General features: G+C 45.9%; 9 non-coding genes across 9 annotated transcripts; all 9 read right to left on the reverse strand.

The window, feature by feature from the left end:
- Window positions 1-1,974: 1,974 nt before the first annotated feature.
- Trnas-cga (transfer RNA serine (anticodon CGA)) lies at window positions 1,975-2,056 on the reverse strand. The gene has a single exon. It is a non-coding gene; the product is annotated as a tRNA-Ser (tRNA).
- A 137-nt stretch (window positions 2,057-2,193) lies between these two features.
- On the reverse strand, window positions 2,194-2,266 carry Trnak-uuu (transfer RNA lysine (anticodon UUU)). Its single transcript has one exon. It is a non-coding gene; the product is annotated as a tRNA-Lys (tRNA).
- Window positions 2,267-2,803: 537 nt separating this feature from the next.
- Trnaf-gaa (transfer RNA phenylalanine (anticodon GAA)) lies at window positions 2,804-2,876 on the reverse strand. The gene has a single exon. It is a non-coding gene; the product is annotated as a tRNA-Phe (tRNA).
- Window positions 2,877-6,884: 4,008 nt separating this feature from the next.
- Trnas-cga (transfer RNA serine (anticodon CGA)) lies at window positions 6,885-6,966 on the reverse strand. The gene has a single exon. It is a non-coding gene; the product is annotated as a tRNA-Ser (tRNA).
- Window positions 6,967-7,103: 137 nt separating this feature from the next.
- Trnak-uuu (transfer RNA lysine (anticodon UUU)) lies at window positions 7,104-7,176 on the reverse strand. Its single transcript has one exon. It is a non-coding gene; the product is annotated as a tRNA-Lys (tRNA).
- Window positions 7,177-7,713: 537 nt separating this feature from the next.
- Window positions 7,714-7,786, reverse strand: Trnaf-gaa (transfer RNA phenylalanine (anticodon GAA)). Its single transcript has one exon. It is a non-coding gene; the product is annotated as a tRNA-Phe (tRNA).
- A 4,008-nt stretch (window positions 7,787-11,794) lies between these two features.
- Trnas-cga (transfer RNA serine (anticodon CGA)) lies at window positions 11,795-11,876 on the reverse strand. Its single transcript has one exon. It is a non-coding gene; the product is annotated as a tRNA-Ser (tRNA).
- Window positions 11,877-12,013: 137 nt separating this feature from the next.
- On the reverse strand, window positions 12,014-12,086 carry Trnak-uuu (transfer RNA lysine (anticodon UUU)). The gene has a single exon. It is a non-coding gene; the product is annotated as a tRNA-Lys (tRNA).
- Window positions 12,087-12,623: 537 nt separating this feature from the next.
- Window positions 12,624-12,696, reverse strand: Trnaf-gaa (transfer RNA phenylalanine (anticodon GAA)). Its single transcript has one exon. It is a non-coding gene; the product is annotated as a tRNA-Phe (tRNA).
- Window positions 12,697-16,189: the final 3,493 nt, after the last annotated feature.

The raw sequence follows: 16,189 nt of genomic DNA on the forward strand, positions 1-16,189 counted from the left end.
CAACGTAATATACTTTACATAAAACATAAGTGTCTAATACACGCTTTTTTTGCAGTAGCGGTATCGAACGCCATGAGTGTTCGAATAAAACACCTTGAAGCTTGGAAATGGCCACTTGCCAATTTTTTGCAGCCATACGAAGAGGACACCGTTCAAGATAGATACCTAAATGTGTATGGTGTTCAACAGCCATAACCCACGGAATAACCACACGTTCAAAGCCCCGCAAATTCAGGAGTTTGCTTTTACGGGGGTTAATACGAGAACCTGAGGCTGCAGAAAATTTATCTAGTTCCATTTTCAACAGCGGCACTTCTGCGGCGGAACGAAGCAAAACAACCAAATCATCAGCATAAGCTGTTGCTGTCTGGGTAACCCCAGAGATCGTAAGACCACGAAGTGTCGAGTTGAGACGTGTGAGGAGTGGTTGAAGGGAGAGAGCATAAAGGGTCATGGATAAAGGGCTACCTTGCGGGACGCCACGTTTAATATCAATGACCTTCGTCAGCTGGCCATTAATGTCAATCTTAGCAGAAATGCCAGTCGTCATATTCTTAAGTACCAGCAGCGCCTTTTCATTAAAACCGAGTCGGCGCAGCAGAAGCTCTAAAAACGAATGGGACACACGATCAAAAGCCTTACTAAAATCAACAAATAAAAGCGCACAGGAAATATTGGTGACAGCGACAATCGACACAATATCACGATACCCCGCCAGAGGCGTCAAGATGGAGCGCCCCGGAAAGCAGCTTTGACAAGGAGTTATCACAGGTGTAAGCAAGAGGGATAGACGTGCATTAACAGCCCTAGCAGCCGTCTTATAATCAAAATTTAAAAGGGTTAAAGGACGAAAGTCACTAGCTGTCTTCAAACCAGCAGCTTTCGGTATCAGGACAACCGTACCTCTCTTGAAATCGGCTGGAATTGAGCCACCATTCAAAATTTCATTTACTATATCCGTAAAAACAGGCCCTATAATAGGCCAAAAGCGAACAAAAAACTCCTTAGGAAGGCCATCCGGACCAGGAGATTTGTGAGATGGTGAACAAGCAATAAAAGCTGAAATTTCGTCTGCAGTAAAAGGAGCTAAAAATTCCGTATTATGGTCCTCTGTTAAAACTGATGGGATAGCAGTTAAAATCTCGTCATTATCAACCGGATCAGAATCAGCCACAGCATATAAGGTCTCATAGTAGCAGGTAAGTTCATGGGTTATTTGATTCTGTAAGGTAAGCCGGCGACCATCAGCTGCCATTAACCACTCGGCCACGACTGCCTGTGGCAATATCGACTTCCGACAAGTGAAAGTGACATCTTTAGAAGCAATCCGATGGCAGAAAGCGGCGTGGCCTCACTCTTTTCTCTAGTGTTTCCATTGCCAGCACATTAGCCGTTACGAAAGTGTATTAATTTTCGCCCAGACAGGGGCTTCAACCCAACACCCTTTGGTTGAAAACCTAACGCTCTACCGACTGAGCTACCGTACAGCTGCGTGGTGTGCGAGTGATTCACATGTCGTAATTACTGGCTTATGGCTCCAATGGCGACTTCACCGACTTCCCACTGACGCACCGCTGACGCTGCTTTTCTGTCGTCTTAAGCGGTGGACATACTTGCAAGTAGCTGCGAGATCTTAACAAAAGAAACGCTGCACCATTGCTTTTGCCGCACTCGAATGACTGAATTTCGATTCTTAAAAAGAAATGAATGTTCGCTCTGTCCAACACTTCCAAGCACATCTGTGTACTCACAAACTCGGCGTCGGCGCGAGAAAATGACGGGAGCGCACTCGTGGGCCTGCGACGGCTTTCTGCAGTCCCAGCGTCAGTGCGAGGTGAACCGGTAGCCACAGGAAGCAGCGGCCGTTGCGAAACTCAGTATTCTTAAATTTTCGTCTTGTTGAGAGTGGCGTCATTGGTTTGCATCCGCGTTCACGTGTGTGAAAATATTTGCTGCTCTTTACGCAAAATCGCACGCAGCCGGTAGGACTCGAACCTACGCTCCCAGAGGGAATCTGATTTCGAGTCAGACGCCTTAACCACTCGGCCACGACTGCCGGTAGCGCGAGTTCTGCCGACACATGCAACTGCTACCGTTTAAAGCACTGTGGTGTCAGGAAACGGCGTAGTTGCATTCTTTTCCGTAGTGTTTCCACCTCTACTAGACGAATCACTACCAAAGTATTAAAATTTCCGCCCGGACAGGGACTTGAACCCTGGACCCTTAGGTTAAAAGCCTAATGCTCTACCGACTGAGCTATCCGGGCTCACAAGACGTTTGTAAACCTTCCACGATACACAACTGCACATTGACTCATGTCCTTTACTGTTGTGCACTCGCTGCATGGAGCTGTAACTAATAAAACGTCGCCTGGATGCTGTCTACAAACTTATCGTGCTAAGCTCGTAACAGACTATCGAAGAATGCTGACACATGACGCAAGAACAAATTGCAGCAATCGTTACGTCTCATACGTTGGAGCAGAGGATTTACGTGTTCTGTCGACACTCACTGGGCAACTGGAAAATTCACAAGCATTTCGAATGCAATGTTTCCCACGTTTTCGCTCATTTCACGGTTCCGTTGGAGACGTTCTTCACGTCCTGACACAAAAAAGGGAACGCAATAGGTAGGACTTTTTTTTATTTTCTTGCTTCCCAGGCATTTGCCTACTGTGTTCCTCTTATGGCATGCACTGGACAACCAGAACAGCTACAGGAGGGAGTCATTTTTGTTCTCGGCGGTAGTTACATTATCACAAACTCAGAGCAATTCCATTGGCGTCAGCTTCAAAACGAATGCATGCCGAAACCCGGGATCGAACCAGGGACCTTTAGATCTTCAGTCTAACGCTCTCCCAACTGAGCTATTTCGGCTGACGTTGAACGTCTCTGTTTTGCACGTCTTCGTTGACCTCTGCCCCGTCGCCAATTTCACAGTCATCTTCATCTGATAAGACACAGGGACGCTGAAAGGCGAGCAGCAGATGCAGTGAAGTACCACACACATTTCTTCTGCTTCCATCATCGTAACAAGCAAACACTTCGACTCGATTCATGTAATATTGACTTCGCTGACGCTAGAAAACCTGTGCTATATCGATGCCACGTGCAACTCGTGTGCAAAGAACGAGACACAAGAAGCAGTGAGCCTCTCCAGCGTGTGAGAGGCAGCATCTAGCAGATACACACGGTAAAACATTTGACTTGCGCTAGCTCATAAATTGCTACACGTCATCGTCTGCAAGCTAAAATGGACACATCTGCACTGCCCAGAGAGGTGACACTTGCACTGACACCTGGTGGACGGCTGTGAGACGAGGAGATGAGCTGTGGCTTCTGGGCGCGACTGTAGCGCTGCACCCTGCACATTGCTGGCGATCCACGTGTTTAGTGGAGACGCAACCGCTAGGATGCAGCTGAACGTCCTTCTTCTGAGAGCGAGAAAATTTTCGCAGTCGGCAGGACTCGAACCTACGCTCCCAGAGGGAATCTGATTTCAAGTCAGACGCCTTAACCACTTTTTTTTTTTTTTTTTTTTTTTATACTCGAACCCACAATCCCCGGTTTAGGAGACCGATGCCTTATCCATTTTTTTTTTTGCCTTATCCATTTTTTTTTAACGCCTTAACCACTTTTTTTTATCTTTTTTTTTGTCTCCTTGCAGCTCGGTGGAGGCGTGTTGGGCAGGGGTCGAATCCCGAGGCCTGGCCATGACGTCTCCTCCTCCCTGCACTGAAGCACAGTCGCACCAAGACGTAGTAATTGTCCTTGGTTCAGAGTCTTATGATACTTATATGTGGACACGGGGGTCATGATGCGTCGTCTATCCAAACAGGTAAAAGCTTGGCAGGAAGGTAAAAGAACTAAGAACTAGCGAGAATGTCTTCCGTATCATGAAGTGAGATCAGTATGCCCCTATACCGGTGCCATTAATGCATCTGGCGCAGTAATTATCAATAGAAGTGGAAACTTAACCAATCCCCTGCTTTTCGAAAACAATACTAAGCATATTCGCAAAGTCCCTCTTAAGATGTGGGAAAGATTTTTGCGTCCAGTACTCATGAAGCATGTAACCAATAAACGAAATAAAATCGGAAAGACCATCACCATCAACCACTGCAAAAATGTAACGGCCAAGAAGCCACATAATGGTGTTGTTCTTTGTCCGGGGATAAAAAACCGTGTCCGGCCAGCAGAGGATATCAGTTGTAAATGCCGATTCCGAACTCCTGGTGAGTAACGCCAATTGTCGGCGCAGCCAGTACCACATGCGAAGACGGTCAGCGCAGGTAAATCGGTGTGGGAGCGTATCAACACAACCACACGTTTGACAAAGCGGAGAGACACATAAACCTATACGATGAAGTCGTACGTTCGTAGGAATCAGCTGATTAACCACCTTATACCATAGGGAGGCAACAGTTGCTGAATGAACGGGTAAGCTAATATTCGTCCATATGTTACGCCAATTAAAACGGGGATACTGCAAAACAATCGGGTTGGAAGAAAACGACCTGTGCCATTTGGCAAGCAGTGTTCGCGTAGTAAAAACAGGACGACGTTGTAAGTGGAGATCCAGGTAACTAATCTCAATGTAGAAGTCCCGAACATGTCGTAGCTTCGCATTTAGAGACCCTACGTTAATAGGCGGTGACAAGCTCTCAGGACGAACGACATGGAGTAATCGCGAAGTAACAGTCGGGGACTCAGAAAATAAAAGATGGAGGGTTCGCTTAACATAAAGGGCAGCAGCCTTGACACGGACATCGGTGAACGACAAGCCGCCCTCAAGACGCGGCTTCGTAAAAACATCACAACGTAATTTAAAAATGTGCCCCCGCCAAATATATCTGTTAATAAGCTGGACCATTTTTGCACCCTGCATTCGGGGAAGCGGAAACAACTGAGCAACGTAATATACTTTACATAAAACATAAGTGTCTAATACACGCTTTTTTTGCAGTAGCGGTATCGAACGCCATGAGTGTTCGAATAAAACACCTTGAAGCTTGGAAATGGCCACTTGCCAATTTTTTGCAGCCATACGAAGAGGACACCGTTCAAGATAGATACCTAAATGTGTATGGTGTTCAACAGCCATAACCCACGGAATAACCACACGTTCAAAGCCCCGCAAATTCAGGAGTTTGCTTTTACGGGGGTTAATACGAGAACCTGAGGCTGCAGAAAATTTATCTAGTTCCATTTTCAACAGCGGCACTTCTGCGGCGGAACGAAGCAAAACAACCAAATCATCAGCATAAGCTGTTGCTGTCTGGGTAACCCCAGAGATCGTAAGACCACGAAGTGTCGAGTTGAGACGTGTGAGGAGTGGTTGAAGGGAGAGAGCATAAAGGGTCATGGATAAAGGGCTACCTTGCGGGACGCCACGTTTAATATCAATGACCTTCGTCAGCTGGCCATTAATGTCAATCTTAGCAGAAATGCCAGTCGTCATATTCTTAAGTACCAGCAGCGCCTTTTCATTAAAACCGAGTCGGCGCAGCAGAAGCTCTAAAAACGAATGGGACACACGATCAAAAGCCTTACTAAAATCAACAAATAAAAGCGCACAGGAAATATTGGTGACAGCGACAATCGACACAATATCACGATACCCCGCCAGAGGCGTCAAGATGGAGCGCCCCGGAAAGCAGCTTTGACAAGGAGTTATCACAGGTGTAAGCAAGAGGGATAGACGTGCATTAACAGCCCTAGCAGCCGTCTTATAATCAAAATTTAAAAGGGTTAAAGGACGAAAGTCACTAGCTGTCTTCAAACCAGCAGCTTTCGGTATCAGGACAACCGTACCTCTCTTGAAATCGGCTGGAATTGAGCCACCATTCAAAATTTCATTTACTATATCCGTAAAAACAGGCCCTATAATAGGCCAAAAGCGAACAAAAAACTCCTTAGGAAGGCCATCCGGACCAGGAGATTTGTGAGATGGTGAACAAGCAATAAAAGCTGAAATTTCGTCTGCAGTAAAAGGAGCTAAAAATTCCGTATTATGGTCCTCTGTTAAAACTGATGGGATAGCAGTTAAAATCTCGTCATTATCAACCGGATCAGAATCAGCCACAGCATATAAGGTCTCATAGTAGCAGGTAAGTTCATGGGTTATTTGATTCTGTAAGGTAAGCCGGCGACCATCAGCTGCCATTAACCACTCGGCCACGACTGCCTGTGGCAATATCGACTTCCGACAAGTGAAAGTGACATCTTTAGAAGCAATCCGATGGCAGAAAGCGGCGTGGCCTCACTCTTTTCTCTAGTGTTTCCATTGCCAGCACATTAGCCGTTACGAAAGTGTATTAATTTTCGCCCAGACAGGGGCTTCAACCCAACACCCTTTGGTTGAAAACCTAACGCTCTACCGACTGAGCTACCGTACAGCTGCGTGGTGTGCGAGTGATTCACATGTCGTAATTACTGGCTTATGGCTCCAATGGCGACTTCACCGACTTCCCACTGACGCACCGCTGACGCTGCTTTTCTGTCGTCTTAAGCGGTGGACATACTTGCAAGTAGCTGCGAGATCTTAACAAAAGAAACGCTGCACCATTGCTTTTGCCGCACTCGAATGACTGAATTACGATTCTTAAAAAGAAATGAATGTTCGCTCTGTCCAACACTTCCAAGCACATCTGTGTACTCACAAACTCGGCGTCGGCGCGAGAAAATGACGGGAGCGCACTCGTGGGCCTGCGACGGCTTTCTGCAGTCCCAGCGTCAGTGCGAGGTGAACCGGTAGCCACAGGAAGCAGCGGCCGTTGCGAAACTCAGTATTCTTAAATTTTCGTCTTGTTGAGAGTGGCGTCATTGGTTTGCATCCGCGTTCACGTGTGTGAAAATATTTGCTGCTCTTTACGCAAAATCGCACGCAGCCGGTAGGACTCGAACCTACGCTCCCAGAGGGAATCTGATTTCGAGTCAGACGCCTTAACCACTCGGCCACGACTGCCGGTAGCGCGAGTTCTGCCGACACATGCAACTGCTACCGTTTAAAGCACTGTGGTGTCAGGAAACGGCGTAGTTGCATTCTTTTCCGTAGTGTTTCCACCTCTACTAGACGAATCACTACCAAAGTATTAAAATTTCCGCCCGGACAGGGACTTGAACCCTGGACCCTTAGGTTAAAAGCCTAATGCTCTACCGACTGAGCTATCCGGGCTCACAAGACGTTTGTAAACCTTCCACGATACACAACTGCACATTGACTCATGTCCTTTACTGTTGTGCACTCGCTGCATGGAGCTGTAACTAATAAAACGTCGCCTGGATGCTGTCTACAAACTTATCGTGCTAAGCTCGTAACAGACTATCGAAGAATGCTGACACATGACGCAAGAACAAATTGCAGCAATCGTTACGTCTCATACGTTGGAGCAGAGGATTTACGTGTTCTGTCGACACTCACTGGGCAACTGGAAAATTCACAAGCATTTCGAATGCAATGTTTCCCACGTTTTCGCTCATTTCACGGTTCCGTTGGAGACGTTCTTCACGTCCTGACACAAAAAAGGGAACGCAATAGGTAGGACTTTTTTTTATTTTCTTGCTTCCCAGGCATTTGCCTACTGTGTTCCTCTTATGGCATGCACTGGACAACCAGAACAGCTACAGGAGGGAGTCATTTTTGTTCTCGGCGGTAGTTACATTATCACAAACTCAGAGCAATTCCATTGGCGTCAGCTTCAAAACGAATGCATGCCGAAACCCGGGATCGAACCAGGGACCTTTAGATCTTCAGTCTAACGCTCTCCCAACTGAGCTATTTCGGCTGACGTTGAACGTCTCTGTTTTGCACGTCTTCGTTGACCTCTGCCCCGTCGCCAATTTCACAGTCATCTTCATCTGATAAGACACAGGGACGCTGAAAGGCGAGCAGCAGATGCAGTGAAGTACCACACACATTTCTTCTGCTTCCATCATCGTAACAAGCAAACACTTCGACTCGATTCATGTAATATTGACTTCGCTGACGCTAGAAAACCTGTGCTATATCGATGCCACGTGCAACTCGTGTGCAAAGAACGAGACACAAGAAGCAGTGAGCCTCTCCAGCGTGTGAGAGGCAGCATCTAGCAGATACACACGGTAAAACATTTGACTTGCGCTAGCTCATAAATTGCTACACGTCATCGTCTGCAAGCTAAAATGGACACATCTGCACTGCCCAGAGAGGTGACACTTGCACTGACACCTGGTGGACGGCTGTGAGACGAGGAGATGAGCTGTGGCTTCTGGGCGCGACTGTAGCGCTGCACCCTGCACATTGCTGGCGATCCACGTGTTTAGTGGAGACGCAACCGCTAGGATGCAGCTGAACGTCCTTCTTCTGAGAGCGAGAAAATTTTCGCAGTCGGCAGGACTCGAACCTACGCTCCCAGAGGGAATCTGATTTCAAGTCAGACGCCTTAACCACTTTTTTTTTTTTTTTTTTTTTTTTTATACTCGAACCCACAATCCCCGGTTTAGGAGACCGATGCCTTATCCATTTTTTTTTTGCCTTATCCATTTTTTTTAACGCCTTAACCACTTTTTTTTATCTTTTTTTTTGTCTCCTTGCAGCTCGGTGGAGGCGTGTTGGGCAGGGGTCGAATCCCGAGGCCTGGCCATGACGTCTCCTCCTCCCTGCACTGAAGCACAGTCGCACCAAGACGTAGTAATTGTCCTTGGTTCAGAGTCTTATGATACTTATATGTGGACACGGGGGTCATGATGCGTCGTCTATCCAAACAGGTAAAAGCTTGGCAGGAAGGTAAAAGAACTAAGAACTAGCGAGAATGTCTTCCGTATCATGAAGTGAGATCAGTATGCCCCTATACCGGTGCCATTAATGCATCTGGCGCAGTAATTATCAATAGAAGTGGAAACTTAACCAATCCCCTGCTTTTCGAAAACAATACTAAGCATATTCGCAAAGTCCCTCTTAAGATGTGGGAAAGATTTTTGCGTCCAGTACTCATGAAGCATGTAACCAATAAACGAAATAAAATCGGAAAGACCATCACCATCAACCACTGCAAAAATGTAACGGCCAAGAAGCCACATAATGGTGTTGTTCTTTGTCCGGGGATAAAAAACCGTGTCCGGCCAGCAGAGGATATCAGTTGTAAATGCCGATTCCGAACTCCTGGTGAGTAACGCCAATTGTCGGCGCAGCCAGTACCACATGCGAAGACGGTCAGCGCAGGTAAATCGGTGTGGGAGCGTATCAACACAACCACACGTTTGACAAAGCGGAGAGACACATAAACCTATACGATGAAGTCGTACGTTCGTAGGAATCAGCTGATTAACCACCTTATACCATAGGGAGGCAACAGTTGCTGAATGAACGGGTAAGCTAATATTCGTCCATATGTTACGCCAATTAAAACGGGGATACTGCAAAACAATCGGGTTGGAAGAAAACGACCTGTGCCATTTGGCAAGCAGTGTTCGCGTAGTAAAAACAGGACGACGTTGTAAGTGGAGATCCAGGTAACTAATCTCAATGTAGAAGTCCCGAACATGTCGTAGCTTCGCATTTAGAGACCCTACGTTAATAGGCGGTGACAAGCTCTCAGGACGAACGACATGGAGTAATCGCGAAGTAACAGTCGGGGACTCAGAAAATAAAAGATGGAGGGTTCGCTTAACATAAAGGGCAGCAGCCTTGACACGGACATCGGTGAACGACAAGCCGCCCTCAAGACGCGGCTTCGTAAAAACATCACAACGTAATTTAAAAATGTGCCCCTGCCAAATATATCTGTTAATAAGCTGGACCATTTTTGCACCCTGCATTCGGGGAAGCGGAAACAACTGAGCAACGTAATATACTTTACATAAAACATAAGTGTCTAATACACGCTTTTTTTGCAGTAGCGGTATCGAACGCCATGAGTGTTCGAATAAAACACCTTGAAGCTTGGAAATGGCCACTTGCCAATTTTTTGCAGCCATACGAAGAGGACACCGTTCAAGATAGATACCTAAATGTGTATGGTGTTCAACAGCCATAACCCACGGAATAACCACACGTTCAAAGCCCCGCAAATTCAGGAGTTTGCTTTTACGGGGGTTAATACGAGAACCTGAGGCTGCAGAAAATTTATCTAGTTCCATTTTCAACAGCGGCACTTCTGCGGCGGAACGAAGCAAAACAACCAAATCATCAGCATAAGCTGTTGCTGTCTGGGTAACCCCAGAGATCGTAAGACCACGAAGTGTCGAGTTGAGACGTGTGAGGAGTGGTTGAAGGGAGAGAGCATAAAGGGTCATGGATAAAGGGCTACCTTGCGGGACGCCACGTTTAATATCAATGACCTTCGTCAGCTGGCCATTAATGTCAATCTTAGCAGAAATGCCAGTCGTCATATTCTTAAGTACCAGCAGCGCCTTTTCATTAAAACCGAGTCGGCGCAGCAGAAGCTCTAAAAACGAATGGGACACACGATCAAAAGCCTTACTAAAATCAACAAATAAAAGCGCACAGGAAATATTGGTGACAGCGACAATCGACACAATATCACGATACCCCGCCAGAGGCGTCAAGATGGAGCGCCCCGGAAAGCAGCTTTGACAAGGAGTTATCACAGGTGTAAGCAAGAGGGATAGACGTGCATTAACAGCCCTAGCAGCCGTCTTATAATCAAAATTTAAAAGGGTTAAAGGACGAAAGTCACTAGCTGTCTTCAAACCAGCAGCTTTCGGTATCAGGACAACCGTACCTCTCTTGAAATCGGCTGGAATTGAGCCACCATTCAAAATTTCATTTACTATATCCGTAAAAACAGGCCCTATAATAGGCCAAAAGCGAACAAAAAACTCCTTAGGAAGGCCATCCGGACCAGGAGATTTGTGAGATGGTGAACAAGCAATAAAAGCTGAAATTTCGTCTGCAGTAAAAGGAGCTAAAAATTCCGTATTATGGTCCTCTGTTAAAACTGATGGGATAGCAGTTAAAATCTCGTCATTATCAACCGGATCAGAATCAGCCACAGCATATAAGGTCTCATAGTAGCAGGTAAGTTCATGGGTTATTTGATTCTGTAAGGTAAGCCGGCGACCATCAGCTGCCATTAACCACTCGGCCACGACTGCCTGTGGCAATATCGACTTCCGACAAGTGAAAGTGACATCTTTAGAAGCAATCCGATGGCAGAAAGCGGCGTGGCCTCACTCTTTTCTCTAGTGTTTCCATTGCCAGCACATTAGCCGTTACGAAAGTGTATTAATTTTCGCCCAGACAGGGGCTTCAACCCAACACCCTTTGGTTGAAAACCTAACGCTCTACCGACTGAGCTACCGTACAGCTGCGTGGTGTGCGAGTGATTCACATGTCGTAATTACTGGCTTATGGCTCCAATGGCGACTTCACCGACTTCCCACTGACGCACCGCTGACGCTGCTTTTCTGTCGTCTTAAGCGGTGGACATACTTGCAAGTAGCTGCGAGATCTTAACAAAAGAAACGCTGCACCATTGCTTTTGCCGCACTCGAATGACTGAATTTCGATTCTTAAAAAGAAATGAATGTTCGCTCTGTCCAACACTTCCAAGCACATCTGTGTACTCACAAACTCGGCGTCGGCGCGAGAAAATGACGGGAGCGCACTCGTGGGCCTGCGACGGCTTTCTGCAGTCCCAGCGTCAGTGCGAGGTGAACCGGTAGCCACAGGAAGCAGCGGCCGTTGCGAAACTCAGTATTCTTAAATTTTCGTCTTGTTGAGAGTGGCGTCATTGGTTTGCATCCGCGTTCACGTGTGTGAAAATATTTGCTGCTCTTTACGCAAAATCGCACGCAGCCGGTAGGACTCGAACCTACGCTCCCAGAGGGAATCTGATTTCGAGTCAGACGCCTTAACCACTCGGCCACGACTGCCGGTAGCGCGAGTTCTGCCGACACATGCAACTGCTACCGTTTAAAGCACTGTGGTGTCAGGAAACGGCGTAGTTGCATTCTTTTCCGTAGTGTTTCCACCTCTACTAGACGAATCACTACCAAAGTATTAAAATTTCCGCCCGGACAGGGACTTGAACCCTGGACCCTTAGGTTAAAAGCCTAATGCTCTACCGACTGAGCTATCCGGGCTCACAAGACGTTTGTAAACCTTCCACGATACACAACTGCACATTGACTCATGTCCTTTACTGTTGTGCACTCGCTGCATGGAGCTGTAACTAATAAAACGTCGCCTGGATGCTGTCTACAAACTTATCGTGCTAAGCTCGTAACAGACTATCGAAGAATGCTGACACATGACGCAAGAACAAATTGCAGCAATCGTTACGTCTCATACGTTGGAGCAGAGGATTTACGTGTTCTGTCGACACTCACTGGGCAACTGGAAAATTCACAAGCATTTCGAATGCAATGTTTCCCACGTTTTCGCTCATTTCACGGTTCCGTTGGAGACGTTCTTCACGTCCTGACACAAAAAAGGGAACGCAATAGGTAGGACTTTTTTTTATTTTCTTGCTTCCCAGGCATTTGCCTACTGTGTTCCTCTTATGGCATGCACTGGACAACCAGAACAGCTACAGGAGGGAGTCATTTTTGTTCTCGGCGGTAGTTACATTATCACAAACTCAGAGCAATTCCATTGGCGTCAGCTTCAAAACGAATGCATGCCGAAACCCGGGATCGAACCAGGGACCTTTAGATCTTCAGTCTAACGCTCTCCCAACTGAGCTATTTCGGCTGACGTTGAACGTCTCTGTTTTGCACGTCTTCGTTGACCTCTGCCCCGTCGCCAATTTCACAGTCATCTTCATCTGATAAGACACAGGGACGCTGAAAGGCGAGCAGCAGATGCAGTGAAGTACCACACACATTTCTTCTGCTTCCATCATCGTAACAAGCAAACACTTCGACTCGATTCATGTAATATTGACTTCGCTGACGCTAGAAAACCTGTGCTATATCGATGCCACGTGCAACTCGTGTGCAAAGAACGAGACACAAGAAGCAGTGAGCCTCTCCAGCGTGTGAGAGGCAGCATCTAGCAGATACACACGGTAAAACATTTGACTTGCGCTAGCTCATAAATTGCTACACGTCATCGTCTGCAAGCTAAAATGGACACATCTGCACTGCCCAGAGAGGTGACACTTGCACTGACACCTGGTGGACGGCTGTGAGACGAGGAGATGAGCTGCGGCTTCTGGGCGCGACTGTAGCGCTGCACCCTGCACATTGCTGGCGATCCACGTGTTTAGTGGAGACGCAACCGCTAGGATGCAGCTGAACGTCCTTCTTCTGAGAGCGAGAAAATTTTCGCAGTCGGCAGGACTCGAACCTACGCTCCCAGAGGGAATCTGATTTCAAGTCAGTCGCCTTAACCACTTTTTTTTTTTTTTTTTTTTTTTTTATTTAGTCAGACGCCTTAACCACTTTTTCCTTTTTGGAAGCATATCAGTAGGTGCATGACGGGGACAAAGAGGGCAGGGGTCAAAGAACTTGAGGCCTGGCCACGATGTCCCCACCATAACTCCCACCGAATGGCTCCTTCAGTACATTTTACATGTTATAGAAAGGCGGTTGTAGTCGTGTGTGGTCTTTGCCTGCTCGTTTTAGTATGGTGCTGAGCACTGATTGTACGACGTCGGGGTGGAGATCTCATTGAAGGCCGTTATTTGAGTTATCATTCAACAGTCATTTGAGTGGGAAACATATCAGTTTACTGCAGTATACAGCAAGTATTGAAGAGACACATATTGTGGGACAGACGTAACAGAAATGGATAAAGGAAACGGCATTTCCTTCATCTTGAACGTAGATCTCATACTTCATTCCTTCAGTATCCCTAAAATAGTAACTTTAGTGTTAGACAGTGCTTTTTAACCAACACCCATTCTTTCGAATAAAATGATCAACATGTTTCCATACATTTTCCTGTGGTCGGCATATTGCTTAACTTTACTGTACTCCATTGTCATAAAAAGTTTGAATTCCGTTTCATCGGCACCACCTATGTTATTGATAATATAATGGACAAACTGTCCCATTAACCAGTGTATTGCATTATTTTTGGTTTTGGGGTAATACGTAATTTCAGGTCTGAAAAGCATCGTAGGAGTAATGGAATTGGGTGACGTTCGTTGCAGTAGTGCAAGACTTTTCCTGAGCCAAATCCAATTGTTGAAATTTCCACCACACGTGAATCTATGAATCACGGTGTCAACCAGTTGACATGTCTGACATAAGGGGGTGTCAGCTTTCCCAATGTTATAAAGCCGTTCGTTGGTGCTGACAATTTCATTGACGGCTTTGTACCATGCCGTTACCACATGGGAATTGAGCCCGTTAAAACTAATATTCTCCCAAATTGCACCCCAGTTGTAATTCATATACTTCGTGGCTATTTTATTTTGGCCTTCATATTGTTGTCTTTCTCTCATGATATCTCGGGCTGTAATGTGCAGTGAAGTTCTGAGTTTCTCGTTAACATAGCTCAATTCTGTGTACAAGATCCTAACGTATCGCAGTCGGGGGTTAATCTTTTGTACGTCTGCCGGTGGCTGAAGGCTTTCTGGTTGGACACATTGAAACAATTGTGTAGTAATACTGTCTGGGTTAGCGTGAAAGATGTTTAAAGACCTTTTTATGAAAAGCGCAGAAGCTTTATTGCGGATGTCCACCAGTCCGAGGCCTCCATTTCTAGGATGTAATGTCGCAGTTTTTAGGTTAACCCTGAAGATTTCCCCCTTCCATAAGAAATTTGCAACTCTCGACATTATTTTTTTAGCTATCAACTTCGGCAAGGGAAAAACTTGTGCCATATAGAATGCCTTTGAGAGGATGCATAAGTTAATGAACTTGACCCTCTGAACCTGGTTCATAAGTCGTTGTGAGTTCTCAATGAGTCCCCCTTCAATCTTTGTGGAAACCTCTTTCCAGTTGAGGGCTGTCATCCTCATTGGACATGCCGTCAGGATCGTCCCCAGTGTTTTATGGGTGGTAACGGACTTCGCCCAATCGATGGGTATCCGTTCAAGACCCCGCAGTCCCAGGATTGTACTTTTATTTTCGTTCTTTGTCGCACCCGATGCGCGGCAGTAGTTTTGAAGAATGGCCCCTAGTCGAATTGCATCATCTTGCCCTCTTATGACGACACCAACATCGTCCGCATAGGCTCTCACTACAGTTTTCCTGCCAGTTATAGTTATGCCCTTTAACCTTTCATGAACACTTCGTAAAAAGGGCTCTAACGACACAACAAACAAAAACATAGATAAGGGACTTCCCTGTGGGATGCCGCGGTTTATTTGAATTTGCCGCGTCAGCTGACAGTTGACGGCTAATTTAGCGTGCAGACCAGTAGCAATGTTTTTTATAACATTAACAGTTTTGTGGACGAATCCCATTTTTGTCAGTACCTCAAACAGGAAACGGTGATTCACCGAGTCGAAAGCCTTATTAAAATCTATAAAGAGTAGAGCACATTTGATATTGGAAACTGATGCTAAGGCGATGATGTCTCTATATTCAGAAATTGTATTAAAAATACTTCTATTTGCTGCACATGACTGATGGTGACTAATTAATTTGTCGGTCAGAGGGGTAAGCCTCTTTTTTAAAATCCTGCATACTATTTTGTAGTCAGAATTTAAAAGTGAAATAGGGCGGTAATTGTTTAAACTTTTCGTCCCTTTGTTTTTCGGTATAAGTATAATTTTGCTATCTTTAAAATCGTCAGGTACCGTCTGCTCGTTAAAAATCTCATTGACAATGCATGTAAAAGTGTCACCAATTAAAAACCAGAATTTTAAGTAAAATTCTACAGGCAGTCCGTCGGGTCCAGCAGATTTATTTAACGGGGACATGGTTATTATCTCACGAACCTCTTCGTTACCGACTTCAGAAAGGATTTCGTCGTTTTCAGAACTCGTCAATTGTGGGGATAAAACACTGAGAACCTCTCGCAGAGACCCCTCGTGAGGTGGGCTGGAAGAATATAATGCATGGTAGTATTGGTATACTGCATTTAGAATATCCTTCTGAGACGTTAGTGTTGTCCCATTGGATGTTTTAATTTCACTAATAACTGTGCGTCGCCTATTCTTTGCATGCCGAAGCAGATGATATAAAGATGTTGTTTCATCATCTACCACCGACTGCGCCTTTGATTTCAGTTTTAAGCCCTCCATCTGTTGTCTTTTAAAGGCGAGTAATTTCGCTTTGGTGTGTTTGAT

Source organism: Schistocerca nitens, unplaced genomic scaffold (assembly GCF_023898315.1).
Source record: "Schistocerca nitens isolate TAMUIC-IGC-003100 unplaced genomic scaffold, iqSchNite1.1 HiC_scaffold_385, whole genome shotgun sequence".
NCBI classification, from domain to species: domain Eukaryota; kingdom Metazoa; phylum Arthropoda; class Insecta; order Orthoptera; family Acrididae; genus Schistocerca; species Schistocerca nitens.